This window comes from Nannospalax galili, unplaced genomic scaffold, assembly GCF_000622305.1.
Source record: "Nannospalax galili isolate Female #2095 unplaced genomic scaffold, S.galili_v1.0 scaffold1007, whole genome shotgun sequence".
Taxonomy (NCBI): domain Eukaryota; kingdom Metazoa; phylum Chordata; class Mammalia; order Rodentia; family Spalacidae; genus Nannospalax; species Nannospalax galili.
This window is the reverse complement of record NW_008355473.1, coordinates 593,335-606,005: the sequence shown is the minus strand read 5'-3', so window position 1 is coordinate 606,005 and position 12,671 is coordinate 593,335. Positions and strand designations below refer to the sequence as shown.

The following is a 12,671-nucleotide window of genomic DNA, read 5'->3' as shown; positions in this document are numbered from 1 at the left end:
TTTCTTCTCTCCACCCCACAATCCTCACACTCTCCACCAGTCCACATGTCCCTATGCTAATTGCCCTTTCCAAAGTTAACATTTCCAAATGGCAAGATAAGTTCAGAGTCATTTAAAAGAAAAATACACATACTTGAGACATACCGTGAAAATGTTGGGCTTTTTTTCCTTTCTTTTTGTAATGTCATCCTCGCCCTTCCTGAAGAAAGAGTGAACTCACGTGACCCCTTGCTTCTTGTTTTTCCCAGGGAAGCCAATTTCAGTTCAGTTCCCACTGTTTCATAACACAGGAGCTCAGCTTACACACCTCTAAATGGAGGGATGGGTGCTCGGTTTTATTTTCCTCTTCCCTCAAGAAAAAGCTGCAATCTCAGTTTAAGGCTTAAGCAGACTTAGCAGCCATCAGACCCATAAGCTCTGGCACGCCATAAATAGTCCTCTTCATCAGAAGCTACAAATCACTACCTTACTGTATGAACCAGAGCCACTCAGACAGCTTCCCACAGCACTGAGCATGGTGCCCTGAGTTTAGTGGCATTTAATAAAGATTTGTTGATGGACGGATTCATCCAGGTCATCTGTATCAGATGCAGGCTGGGGTTCTTAAGCTTTTGTCAAAGGATTTTTAACTAAGATTTAAAATCAACTCTTGATGTACCAACTTCTCAATTCCTACAGTCTCCTGAGTCTAGAATCTTAGAATTTATTTATAATGCTTTGTTTTAAAGGCTCTATAGTCCCAAAGGTCAGGAAGAAAGAAAGGGCAACCAAGTCATAGCCCCTCCACCACTGGACTATACCTAGTGATAGTGTGGCTGGCTGCCTGTGGGAAATCAGAGAGCCTGCAGGGCCCTGTGGATCACAAAAGGCAAATAAATCGAGAACTGCCATGTGAAGGGAATGAAGGTAGAGTTCAGTGGTAGAACATGTGCTTAGCATGCATGGAGTCTGGGTTTCCCTCCCCAGCACTAGGGAGAAAACACATAGGGGTAGCTAAAATCTTTGGAGTCAAGAATCCTGATCCTGCCTCTCCTTAGTTGTGAGGTCTCTTGACGGTTACTTAGCATTTCTGTGTGATGATTTCCTCATCCAAATCACCTTGCAGGATGCTTGATAGAACTAATAAGAAACTATGTGTTAATGCCCTTACCACAGTACCTGGCATGTAGAAAGCATAGCTAGTGTTTCGAACATTTGGCATTTGTGTATGCTAGCTTTCCATCGCTGTGAGCAAATTCCTGGATTAACAGTTTAGGGAGGAAAGGTTCATTTTGGCTCAGGGTTTCAGAATTTTAGTCCATGGTCATCTGGCTTCTTTGCTTTGAGCCTGTATCAAGGCAAAGCATCACAGCAGCAAAAAAGGTCAAACAAAGCAGCATATGTCATGGCCATGAGGCACAGAGAGAGAATGCCTGCAGGAATAGGCTTCTTCCACCTCTCTAGTGTTCTACCTGGGGCCGAAGCCTACAGGGTGGTGCTGCTCATGCACGGGGTAAGCCTTCTTCTTTTCAATGGAAATGTCTTCACTGCACACCCAGAAATGTGCTTTACTAATCTTTCAGTGGTCTCTCAATCCAACCAAATCAACAGTCAACATTATCTATCACAATGATACAGTAAAGGAAATTGTACTATATGCTTGATTTTATTAAAATCAAGATGTATGCCAATTATAACTCAGCTAATCAGAATATTCATCTAAACAGAACACTGTCCTCTCCCAACATAACAAAGAGACTGGGGCACACAGATGAGAATACTGAAGTGAGCAGACACAAAGTTGGTGTGTAACAAATTCCATTGGGATCACAAACAGCCACGCTAAAGTAAAATCATAACAAATTTTATCTCTCTCTCTCTCTCTCTCTCTCTCTCTTTCTCTCTCTCCCCCCACCCCCAACTTGGTGTCAAACCTACGGCCTTGTATATATTAGACCAAGTACTCTACTACTGAGCCACATCTACAGCTTTGTCATAGCCATACAGAAGGAGGGAAGCTGATCAAGTCATTACCTTCCTGGCTTAGCCATCAAACTTTAGCAAGACAAACGAAGGGAGAAGGACGAATTTACGCAGTTTGGAAGCAACTAGATCCTTGTAAAGACAGGAATTGATTTTTAAAAACACAAGTAAGGAACTTCTTAGAAAACTAACTGTCACAAAGCAGCAGGCAGAATGCAATGAATCCTTAAGCTGTGAAGGAACATGTTAATAAACTTGCTAAAACACCAACAGCTCAGAAAAGAAATCATGAGTAAGGACAAGGAATTTTTGCACTGAGGTTTATAGTAAGGCCAGGAGAGGGAAGCCTTTTGGTGGCTGAGCACTGAAATAACAAGGGCAGAAGCAGCAGAGAATGTCCCTTGCTTGACCCCTCAGTGGTTGTGTTGGAAGGATGGATTACAATGACCTGGACTGAGAAAATCAATTCCGACGGTATTTCTTGAGCTCCTTCCGTGTTCAAGACCACAGGTCAAATGGAAGATGCAAAGGTGAACAAGGTTGGTCCTGGATCTCAGGAAAACTCTGGACCTCAAGACACAGCTGCTATGAGCACAGTAATGAAAAGTGAAAGACGCAGCTGGGGCAGTCACAGTGCAGAGAACAGGGAGGCAGAAAAGTGTGAGTTTTCACCAAGAGGCTCAGAGAAGGTGGCACTTGAGTTGCCCTGAAAGGGGCAGAAAAAGAAATAAGAAAAGTTAGTCTTTTTTCTTAATGTTTCTTAGGGTTAGGCCTGCGTGTTGTAAGATGCCTGTGGAGGTGAGAAGCAGGCATCGGATCCCCTGGAACTGCAGTTACGGACGGTTGTTAGCTGCCATGTGAGTGCTGGGATTTGAACAAGGTCTTCTGCAAGAATAACCAGCACTCTTAATCACTGACCCATCTCTCCAGCCTCCAAGAAAAGTGATTCTTGAGCAAGGAAATGACATTCATTTTCATCTATTTATCCTTCCAACTATCCACTGCTTTACAAATCGTGAACGCTTACTTTCTGACTGTTCAACTATTCACTGGTTAACAAAGAGTTGTTGAACACTTGCTTTCTGCCTGGCCCTGAGTTAGAAGCTGATAGTAAAATTTGAATAAAGAGCAAGAGTCCCTGTATTTGAGGAACCACAGAGGAGACAGATATCCAAACTTCAAAAGTAAATGTCAATGAAGGGCTTCCCGAGGAAGTAATGATGGGGCTGAGCTCCAAAAGCTGAATTTAGTCCATCCAGACAGAAAGGGGGACTGTAGGATTCATAACAGAGAGAGGCAAGCTCAAGGTCAGAATGTGTGGGCAGCAAGGAACGGCAAGAGGACGGGAAGGGACAGTCCATGTGATGGAACCGGAACCGTGTGTGGAAAACAAGCGAGCAGGAGTCAGCAAGGGCAGGTAGAATCGTCAAGGCCTAGCTAAGAAGTCCCTACACTTGATTCTACACCGTTGGGTTCTGGAAAGGTTTCTCCTCGTGTCCTTGTGCAGAGGGAAGCCTTGTGTGGCAAGGTGAGCACCTGACTTTGGAAAAATGAAGATTGCAAGAGGTGAAAGCAGAGATCTAGCTGGAGATATGGAGGAGGAGGGATGAGAAAGCAGCCGTGGGGCTGGGGAGAGCTGGAGTCAAGAGACACAAGGGTAAGTCAACCAGAATAGAAGATAGATTGTGGAGGGTTGATAACAAAGATGTGAAGGACTTCCAGGACTGGTTGGATGTCCTGTTACCTAGACAAGAACAGTAGGAAGGGGCCATTGTGACAGAGATATAAGCTGCGGTGTGTCAGAGAGGCTAAAAGTGGTCTCCTGGTAGACTATATGCTCCCAAGGCAGAGTCTCTTTTTATCCAAATTGTGTCCTTAGCCATTAGTACACTGAAAACAAGTGCTCAGTAACTGTGCTTACACTGAATGGATAGTGGGGCGAATGAAATGATTTCGATTTGGCACATGTAGCATTTGAGGAACTTTAAGACATTGGAGAGGAACTGTTGGGTAGGTTGGGGAAAATTCAAAGAGGAAGTACAGGATCACCCGGCAAGTAGAGAAACTAGAGGAAGGAGAACAGGCAGGCCATGGACTCAGCCTTCAGGAATTCAGCCTGTGCAAACCAGGAAGAGGAGGGACTTGCACAAAGGAGGCAGAATGAGCTTCCAAACCCGCGGGAGTGCATCTAGGAGAGGGACAGCTGTGTCCCCAAGTAAGCTGAGAACAGAAGTCACTGTTCTCACAGGTGACCTCTGTGGGAACTGTTTGTAGAGCAATGGAATGGAAGGCAGATTAGAGGTGGTGACCAGTGGGAGGTAACAAAACAATGACAAAGAGCAGACACAAGTCAGGGAAAGTTCATTGGGAAAGAGGATGAGGGGGCTGGGGCAAGCACTGCAAAGGCCAGAATGTGCTGGGCACCTTGGAGAAGCGGCAGCAGCCTCGCTGTGGGAACAGTGGTTCTCCTGCTTCCTTCTCTCTGTTTATCCTGCTCCAGCATCCCTTGGGGGGAGATAACACAGAGCATGGACATCAAGAAAAAGGCTTGGTTTCACTGGGGGAAACGAGATGATTTTTTGAGGCATTAATTTTTCAGGGAATTTATGGAGCAAAGAAGAGAGAGCTGTCTATGCAGGAACTATGCATATGGATCTGGGGCAGGTCAGCAAACTACAGCTGCAGGCCAAATCCAGCTTTCTGTTTGTTTTTGTATAGCCAGCCTATGAGCTAAGAATGGGTTTTGTAATGTTAAATGTTAATCAAAAGAAGAATACTTTGTGACATGAAGTGATTACAGGAAATTTGGACTTCAGTGACTATCAGTAAAGTTTTGTTGGAATACCGCCGATAAAGCTCATTATATACTGAGGAACTGGAGAGATGGCTCAGTGGTTAGGAGCACTGACTGCTCTTGCACAGAACCTGGGTTTGGTTTCCAGCACCCACATAGTGGTTAACAACCATCCATAACTCCAGTTCCAGAGGATCTGACGCCCTCTTCTGATCTCTGCAGGCATTGCACAACACAGAGGTACTTACACACATGCAGGCAATACACTCATGCACATAAAATAAAATAAGAAAACATTTTAAAAGCCCATTATATACTGCCCATTGCTATTTTTAATGGGGTATATTAACAAAACAGTTGGTTTCATTTTCATACATAGGGCACTTTGATCGTATTCTCCTCATTACTGTGTTCACTTGCCCTCTGATGCTCACCCTCCTTCCCCTAAGCCTCCCTTCTCCTCTCAGATCTTCTTCTTTTGTTTATTTTGTTTTCTGTTATTTTACTTAACATGGTAAGTTCCGATTCCATCTGTTTTCCTGCAAGTGCCATAACTTTATTCTTCTTTGTGGCTAAAAAAAATACGCCATTGTGTGTACGTGCTGCATTTCCTTTACCCTTTTGTCCATAGATGAGTTACGAGGCTGATGGCATGCATTGCCTATTGTGAATAGTGCTGTGATAAACACGGATGTACTGGTAACTCTGTAGAGTAAACTGACTTTGATTCAGTCAGGTGCATGCCCAGGAGTAGTACAACTGGATCATAGGATAGTTCTTTGAGGAAACTCCATACTGATCCCTAGCAGCTAGACTTGTTTATATCCCTGTCTATGGCTGCTTTTACAGCGCTGCAGCAGAGCTGAAGCATTGTAGAACTGAAGAGAGGCAATATGGCCCTACATAGCCTAAAGGACTTACTGCTTGACAGAAAAAGATGTCAATCCTTGGTCTAGAGAATAGGAGAGAAATAAGAACAACTTCCTAATGGAACAAAATCAAGTCACAGGGCACCAGGCCCATTGTATATTAAAGAGAGCAGGTGAATTTTTTTATTTTAAATCCATTTGTGGTGGGGCTGGAGAGATGGTTCAGCGGTTAAGAGCACTGACTGCTCTTGCAGAGGACCCGGGTTCAATTCCCAGCACCCACATGGCGGCTACAAACCATCCTTGACTCCACTTCCAGGGGAATCCGATGCCCTCTTCTGACCTCCGCAGCCCTGCATGACACGAGTGCACTCACACACATGCAGGCAATATATTCATACACCTAAAATAAAAAATAATATATGTATGTATATATATTAAAGCCATTTATGTGTATGGAGGGACCGGCAGTATGACAATAGTGTGGATCTCTTAGAGTCCATGGTGGACACTTGTTCCTCCCTCCAGAAGGCCCTCTCCTGTTGATGCCATGAGGAAAAGCCCCACAGCCTCAATGTCAGGCCAGAGAAACATTTCCTCTACTTTAGGCAAACAAAGCTTCTTGCTCTTCTCTTTTAAAGAACTCGTCACCATGGTAATTAGATGATTATTTGTAGAATTCTTGGTTTAATACTTGGCTCTCCTACTACACTGATGACACTGTTGGAGAGAGCAAGCTGTGGACACATGCTGCTTGGTCCTATCCTGGCTTTTCTGTTTGCTGGCTGGTGGCTCACCCTCTCCTAGCCTCAGTTTCTTCATCAGTAAAACAGCTCAGTGAAAACATGTACCTTTCAAGGTTGTGAGGATTCAGTGAGCTAATTCATGCAAAGTGATTGGACTAGCATGCCAGCAATAGTCAAGTGTTTGGTACCCGTGTTATCATTAGTAGCCATTTAGATGGGTGCCACATCTAAATGGGAAAGTAGTTGGCCAGAAGGAAGATGAGACTTGAATTTCAGTGCAAATGGATAGATAATGAAGTCATTTCCTGAGACAGGAAACACAGGAAAGGGAGGACTTGGCATGTCTGCGGTGTCTCAGAATACCCATGTGGCCTTGCAAGGTTAAAAAGTAGAAGTGAAGCTGAGCAGGGTTCTGGGGTGAGGTAGGGGTTGGAGGTGTGTGGACATATTTGAAACATGTGAGGGAGAAGCATGAAATTGTTGGGCTGTTTGGGGCAGGGCAGAGATGTTCTGGCATTTGTTATGTCTTCTATATGATAGTCTCTGTACCTTGAGAACTAGGATGGCTCATCTTGTTGATATCCAAGAGCCACAGAATTTCCAGAATGACACCAAGCATGTACTACTTGCTCAGAAAATATCTAACGTACATGTTAACTTGATAATCACATTAGAGGTTGCAATGAGGCTATTGCCAACCCTGAGTATCACCAATAGTTCCCTGCATGATGACAGCGTCTTACTTCAAATATCTGTGTCTTATTGCTCAAGGGAATTCTCTAGTGACAAAAGCAGGCCAGTCTATACAGGAAGCCAGTGCCCTCAGGAAAGAGCCACTTTGAACCACTGAGGAATAATCAATGGTGGATAAATATCTAGGCCCCTCAGCCATCAGTTTGAGCCATGTTTTTGCCTAGCAAGTCCTGCTTCATGATCACCACATAGCAGCCAGAAGGCAGGTTCACAAAAGGTGAAAGTCACAGCTCAGTAATCAGAGGGACTCCCAAACATCTGAACCCCGGGGTCCAAAATGAGTCAGGGAGGAGTCATCAACTCTGGGATCCCCTGGCCCTCCAAGTTGGAGCCTCATGGAGACGTCACTTCCTGGAAGCGGGCTGACATATGACCAAGTACTGATGACAGTGAGGGACAGATAACACTGTGGTGAAGGATTTGGCAATCTAGAACAAAGTACCTCAGGGTCAGTTTCCTCATCTAGTCCAAAGGAGGCCCAAGAAAGTGGAAGAGATGGTGCTTTTTTTTTTTTTTTTCTTGGTCTTTTTGAGACAGGGTCTCCTTGTAGCCCCAGCTAGCCTGGATTCGCTATGGAGACCAGGCTGGCCTTGAACTCACAGAGATCTGCCTGCCTCTGCCTCCCGAGGGCTAGAATTAAAGGTGTGGATGCCTGGCAAGAGATGGTGCTTTTTTTTTTTTTTTTTGGTTCTTTTTGAGACAGGTCCTCCTTGTACCCCCAGCTAGCCGGATTCGCTATGGAGACCAGGCTGGCCTTGAACTCACAGAGATCTGCCTGCCTCTGCCTCCCGAGTGCTAGAATTAAAGGTGTGCATGCCTGGCAAGAGATGGTGCTTTTTAGAAAATATTTTATTTATTTTTTTATTGTATGAGTGTTTTGCCTGCATGTATATACGTGCACCACATGCATGCAATGCCCCTCAGAGAACAGAAGAGAGTGTTGGATCCCTGGAACTGGAGTTACAGATTTTCTTTTAGCTGCCGTGTGATGCTGGGAATTGAACCCAGGCCTTAACTGGTGAGCCATCTCGCCAGTCCCCATGATGGTACTTTTTAAGGACAGAGCTTTAGAAACATGAAGGGAGAGGTTTACCTGAGCACCCTCGGGTTCCATTTGCTCAAAGCCTGTTAGTAGGTGACTCCAAGTTGCTAGTAAATGACACTTTCCATGATGCACCTGCAGAGAGAGAGAGGGAGAGAGAGAATGCATTTCCATAGTTAGTCTCTTTCACTAATGCTCCTGTGTGACTTGGGGGAGAGGTATAGCACCATAGAAGGAAAAGCTAGTAAAAGTCTACCTGTTCTGCATCTAGTAACTGGCCCTTTTAAAATTACTCTTTTGATCTTTTTAATAACTCTAAGTAAAATAACCCACTTCCACTACCACTTCCTAGGAAGATGAAGTAACTTATTCATACAGCTAATGAGTAGCATAGCGAGCATTTAAAATCTGGAATGTCATGGGCTGGAGAGATGGCTCAGCAGTTACGAGCACTGGCTGCTCTTGCAGAGGACCCGCTTTCAATTCCCAGCACCCACATAGCAGCTAACAAAACTGTCCGTAACTCCAGTTCCAGGGAAATCCAATGCCCTCTTCTGACTCCTTAAGCACTACACAACATGGGTAAACTTACACACATGCAGTCGATATACTCATACACATAAAACTAAAAAGCAATAAATAAAATATTTAAAATCTGGAATGACTCCTGTGTCTCCCAAGTCCATGGACTTCCTACTGTCCCCTACCCAATTCTGCCTGGATCTGAAAATCCTCCCCAGTGATGTCATAAAATGTTACTGACTCCCTAGAAAATAAGCAGTATTGTAAGACTATAAATTGTCTCTACAAGGCAAATAGAAATATTTTTCTGACTTAGTGCCTAGAATCCTTTCCCTGATGCAATCCAACTCCTCCCCACCCCAACCCTGAACATACTGTATTTCTGGAGTGGTACAATGAACCCGTAGACATGAAGGCCACAAGGAAAGAGAAGCCAGGGTGAGGATGAGAAAATGAAACTCACCAAGATGCAGACAGAGAATAGGATGCAGCCATGGAAACCACGCAGGAACATATGCCGTTTGATTCCTTCCCTAATTACAGGGAAATGTATGTGTGTCAACATTCTCTCTCACTGAGAACACGGGAAATTGCCCTTGTTGGTGCCTAGTAAAGGATAGGTACAGAAAATATTTAGCGACTCAGTTTTTCCGGTTTTGGTCTCCCTTTCTCCCTCCTCTTATGTTCTCTAAACCTGAGTGGCTGCCCTCGTTTCCCTAGACATGAGGGACATCCTGATGACACGGTCCTAGCCTCGTTTCATCTCTGAAGCCTTTCTGAATGTGTCAGTCACTGCCATTTCTTTTGCCCTTACCTTTCTAAGTCCAAGTCCCCTTCCTCCTGTTACTGTGTTGGCTCAGGGCACTCTATGAAGCTCTTTTGAACAACCTTTCTCTTAGGATGCTGAGTCATTTGTAACCTGAAGAGAGAATAAGTGTGGATTTCACACAACCACCACTCACTCCTAAGGACAGATTGTCACATGACCATAACTGGATTCCCCATAAACTTCCCCTTCTGTGAATTTGTTTTAATGATCACTAGACAAGGTAACTGAGTTTGTGGCCTTGGAGCTCACGGACAAAAGGAGCTGTAATCCCCAAAGCATTATTGCTGTGACATTCTTCTCTCAGAGGAAGAGGTCCAACCTCTAGAGGACTTTTATCTTTCAAAAAACTCCTGACCCAATGTCATACACCGTCCTCAAACACCTATAAACATCGCAAGTGGACAGACTCTTGGGGCTTCACTATCTGGTTTTGTTGTCAGCACTTGTTAACTCTGTGACAACTATTTAAATTTGCATTAGAAGTGATTCCTGTACCCTGGATCCTGCCTCTGATGGAATTATGAGTACCAGCTACCTTTGTCACTAAAAGCTTTTACAATACTAGGGAAAATTATGAAATAATCATTTTCAGATCCTAGACAACAAGCGTTGCAGATCTGATGCTTAAGAAAAATAGCTGAACTGAGTTCCTGAGTTTGCTTGCAGCCTTGGACCAGACCCCAAACAGGACAAAGAATGCAACCAGAGGATGAGACAAAAAAACTGGAGTCAAAATTAAGGGAGGGCGAGGTGGCTAGCCTCTAAGAGGCAGAGTGTCAAAGAACTTCCAGGAGAAAGAGCTTCTGATGTCTTCATGGGTGACCTCAGGTCTTTCTATATTTGTGGGTTGTGACTCCACAAGACTCCACAGAGAACAGCTAGCAAAACACAGCTACCTCAGATCTGTAAGCAGAATGATAAGAGCCTATATGTGCCTGGTAAGCATTCATGTCATGCCAACCAGACTGAAGAGACTGTGTTGAATGTCCAGGGAATTCGATAGAAACTACATTCCTTTATTTTCCCATCTCTGTGGCAGAATGCTCCATGCGCTTGAGCAGAACATCATGTTGCAGAGACGCGGCAGAGGCTGTGCTCCAGAGGAAACAAGGAGATGGAGATACAGGAAAGGCTAGAACAAGTTATAACCCTCTTCCCCCAAAAAGACGGGGCCCAAGGAATACTGAGTGACCTACTTACTCCAAGTAGGCCCCACCTCCCACCTCTCACCACCTCCCAGTGATGTAATCGGACTATGAATCCTTCAAGGGATAAATCCAGACATTATGTAAGAGTTCTCAGGATCAAATCACCCCTGGAGATGCTCTCACAGACGCACCCAAAAGTGTGCTTTACTAATCTAGATGATTGTAATCCAGTCAGGTTGACAACCAAATGAGCCATCAGAAGTGAAGAGGGGTGGCTACTGAATAATAAAAAATAGCCTGTCTTCCAAAACAAAGCTCAATACTCTAAAGAAATATAACAATCTAATATTTTACACTCAATTCAGAAGTCAGTTATTAGATATAAAAAGAACTAAGATAATCTGGGCTACAACTGGTAAAATAATCAGTGTTTAGAAATATACCAGAAATCACAGAGGTGTTAGAATTAAGACAATTAATTGAAACAGTTATCATTCCAAAGAGTTAAAGAAAAATATAAACCACATGAGAAGAAAAATAGAAAACATTTTTAATTAATTAATTTTTAAAGCAGATATTTTAACATATATTATGGAACAAGCTCTACAATGAATTATTTACATGTGTTAATTCATTTTACAATCACTCTGAAAGATAATAGCAAGCTAGATCTAAGACTTGTAGTCTTAGCTGCAATTCTGTAATGATTCTGTTGGAAAAGAGAAGTTGGTCCTTAAATATTGTTTCCCATATCTTGAGACTATTTCTTTTCTGATAAGATCCTCTATGTCTTCCTTTATTTCATGTACTCTTTCTTCTTCTTTTATTTTTTTTAATGGGGCTTTTGGCTACTCTAACATTCCCCACTCTGAGAATTTCTAGAGCTCAAAATACAATATTTGGAATTTGAAATTAACTAGATGGGGTAACTAGCACATTGAACGCTGAAGAAGAAAGAATCAATTAAGACAGAACAATAAAAACTCCAGTTTAACATACAGAGGGAAAACCAAGCTGAGAAAAGAAGCAAGCCCGTGCTGGAGAGATGGCTCAGCGATCAAGCATACTGGCTGCCCTTGCAGAGGACCTGGGTTGGATTCCTAGTAAATACATGGTGGTTGACAACCATCCCCAACTCCAGTGCTGGGGGATCTGATACCTTGCTTCTGACCTCTGTGGGCATTGCACAACATGGGTACACTTAAATACATGCAGACAACGCACTCATACTCAAGTAAAAATAATAAAAGTGACTCTCGATAGGCTGACTTGACCCCAGCGGATGAACTTGCACTGAGGGAAGTTTTGGCATACCAATAAGCCTTAACATAAATGACAGAATACATGAAATCTGGTGGGTGGTGGGGGCTATGGGAGGGTGCAGATGGGGGAGATATATAAAGATGATTAAGATGTTTTGTATGAAATACATAAAAATTCGACTAGAAAGACTTTAAAAAATAATAATAAGATATTTTTTTAAAAGAAGAAAGCCAAAGGAACTTAGAGAACACAAACGGTCTAACATGTAATTGGGTCCTATAAGTAGGTAAGATGGAGGAAAAAATATATATTTGGAGAAATAAAGACTGAAAATTTTACAAACTTGTTAAAGCTACATACTCACAGGTCCTAGTTCAATCAGCAATAAAGAGGATAAATATAGGGGTTGGAGAGATGGCTCAGCAGTTAAGAACAGTGGTTGTTCTTGCAGAAGATCTGGGTTCAAATCCCACAACCACGTGGCAGCTAACAACTGTCCGTAACTCCAGTTCCAGAGGATCCAACGGCCTCTTCTGTCCCCTATGAGCACTGCAGGACACGGACGCACTTACCTATATGTTGGCAATGCATGCATGTACATAAAATAAAAATAATAAATAAAATATTTTTAATTAAAAATTAGAGAAAAAGAGGATAAATTTAAAGACAACACACAGCAGAGCCGAACTGTCAGAAACTTATCATAAAAGAAAAATCTTCAAAGAAGCAACAGCAGCCAAGGG

General features: G+C 43.2%; 1 long non-coding RNA gene across 1 annotated transcript in view; it reads right to left on the bottom strand.

Annotated features, from left to right (window-relative positions):
• LOC103749859 overlaps positions 1–9,573 on the bottom strand; it is an 83,434-nt gene extending 73,861 nt beyond the window's left edge. Inside the window, exons 1-3 of the long non-coding RNA XR_607957.1 lie at positions 9,503–9,573; positions 9,152–9,294; positions 8,218–8,301 (exon numbers count right to left, since the gene is read on the bottom strand). This is a non-coding gene — a long non-coding RNA (uncharacterized LOC103749859). The remainder of the gene's footprint in view (positions 1–8,217; positions 8,302–9,151; positions 9,295–9,502) is intronic.
• Between the last annotated feature and the right edge of the window lie 3,098 nt (positions 9,574–12,671).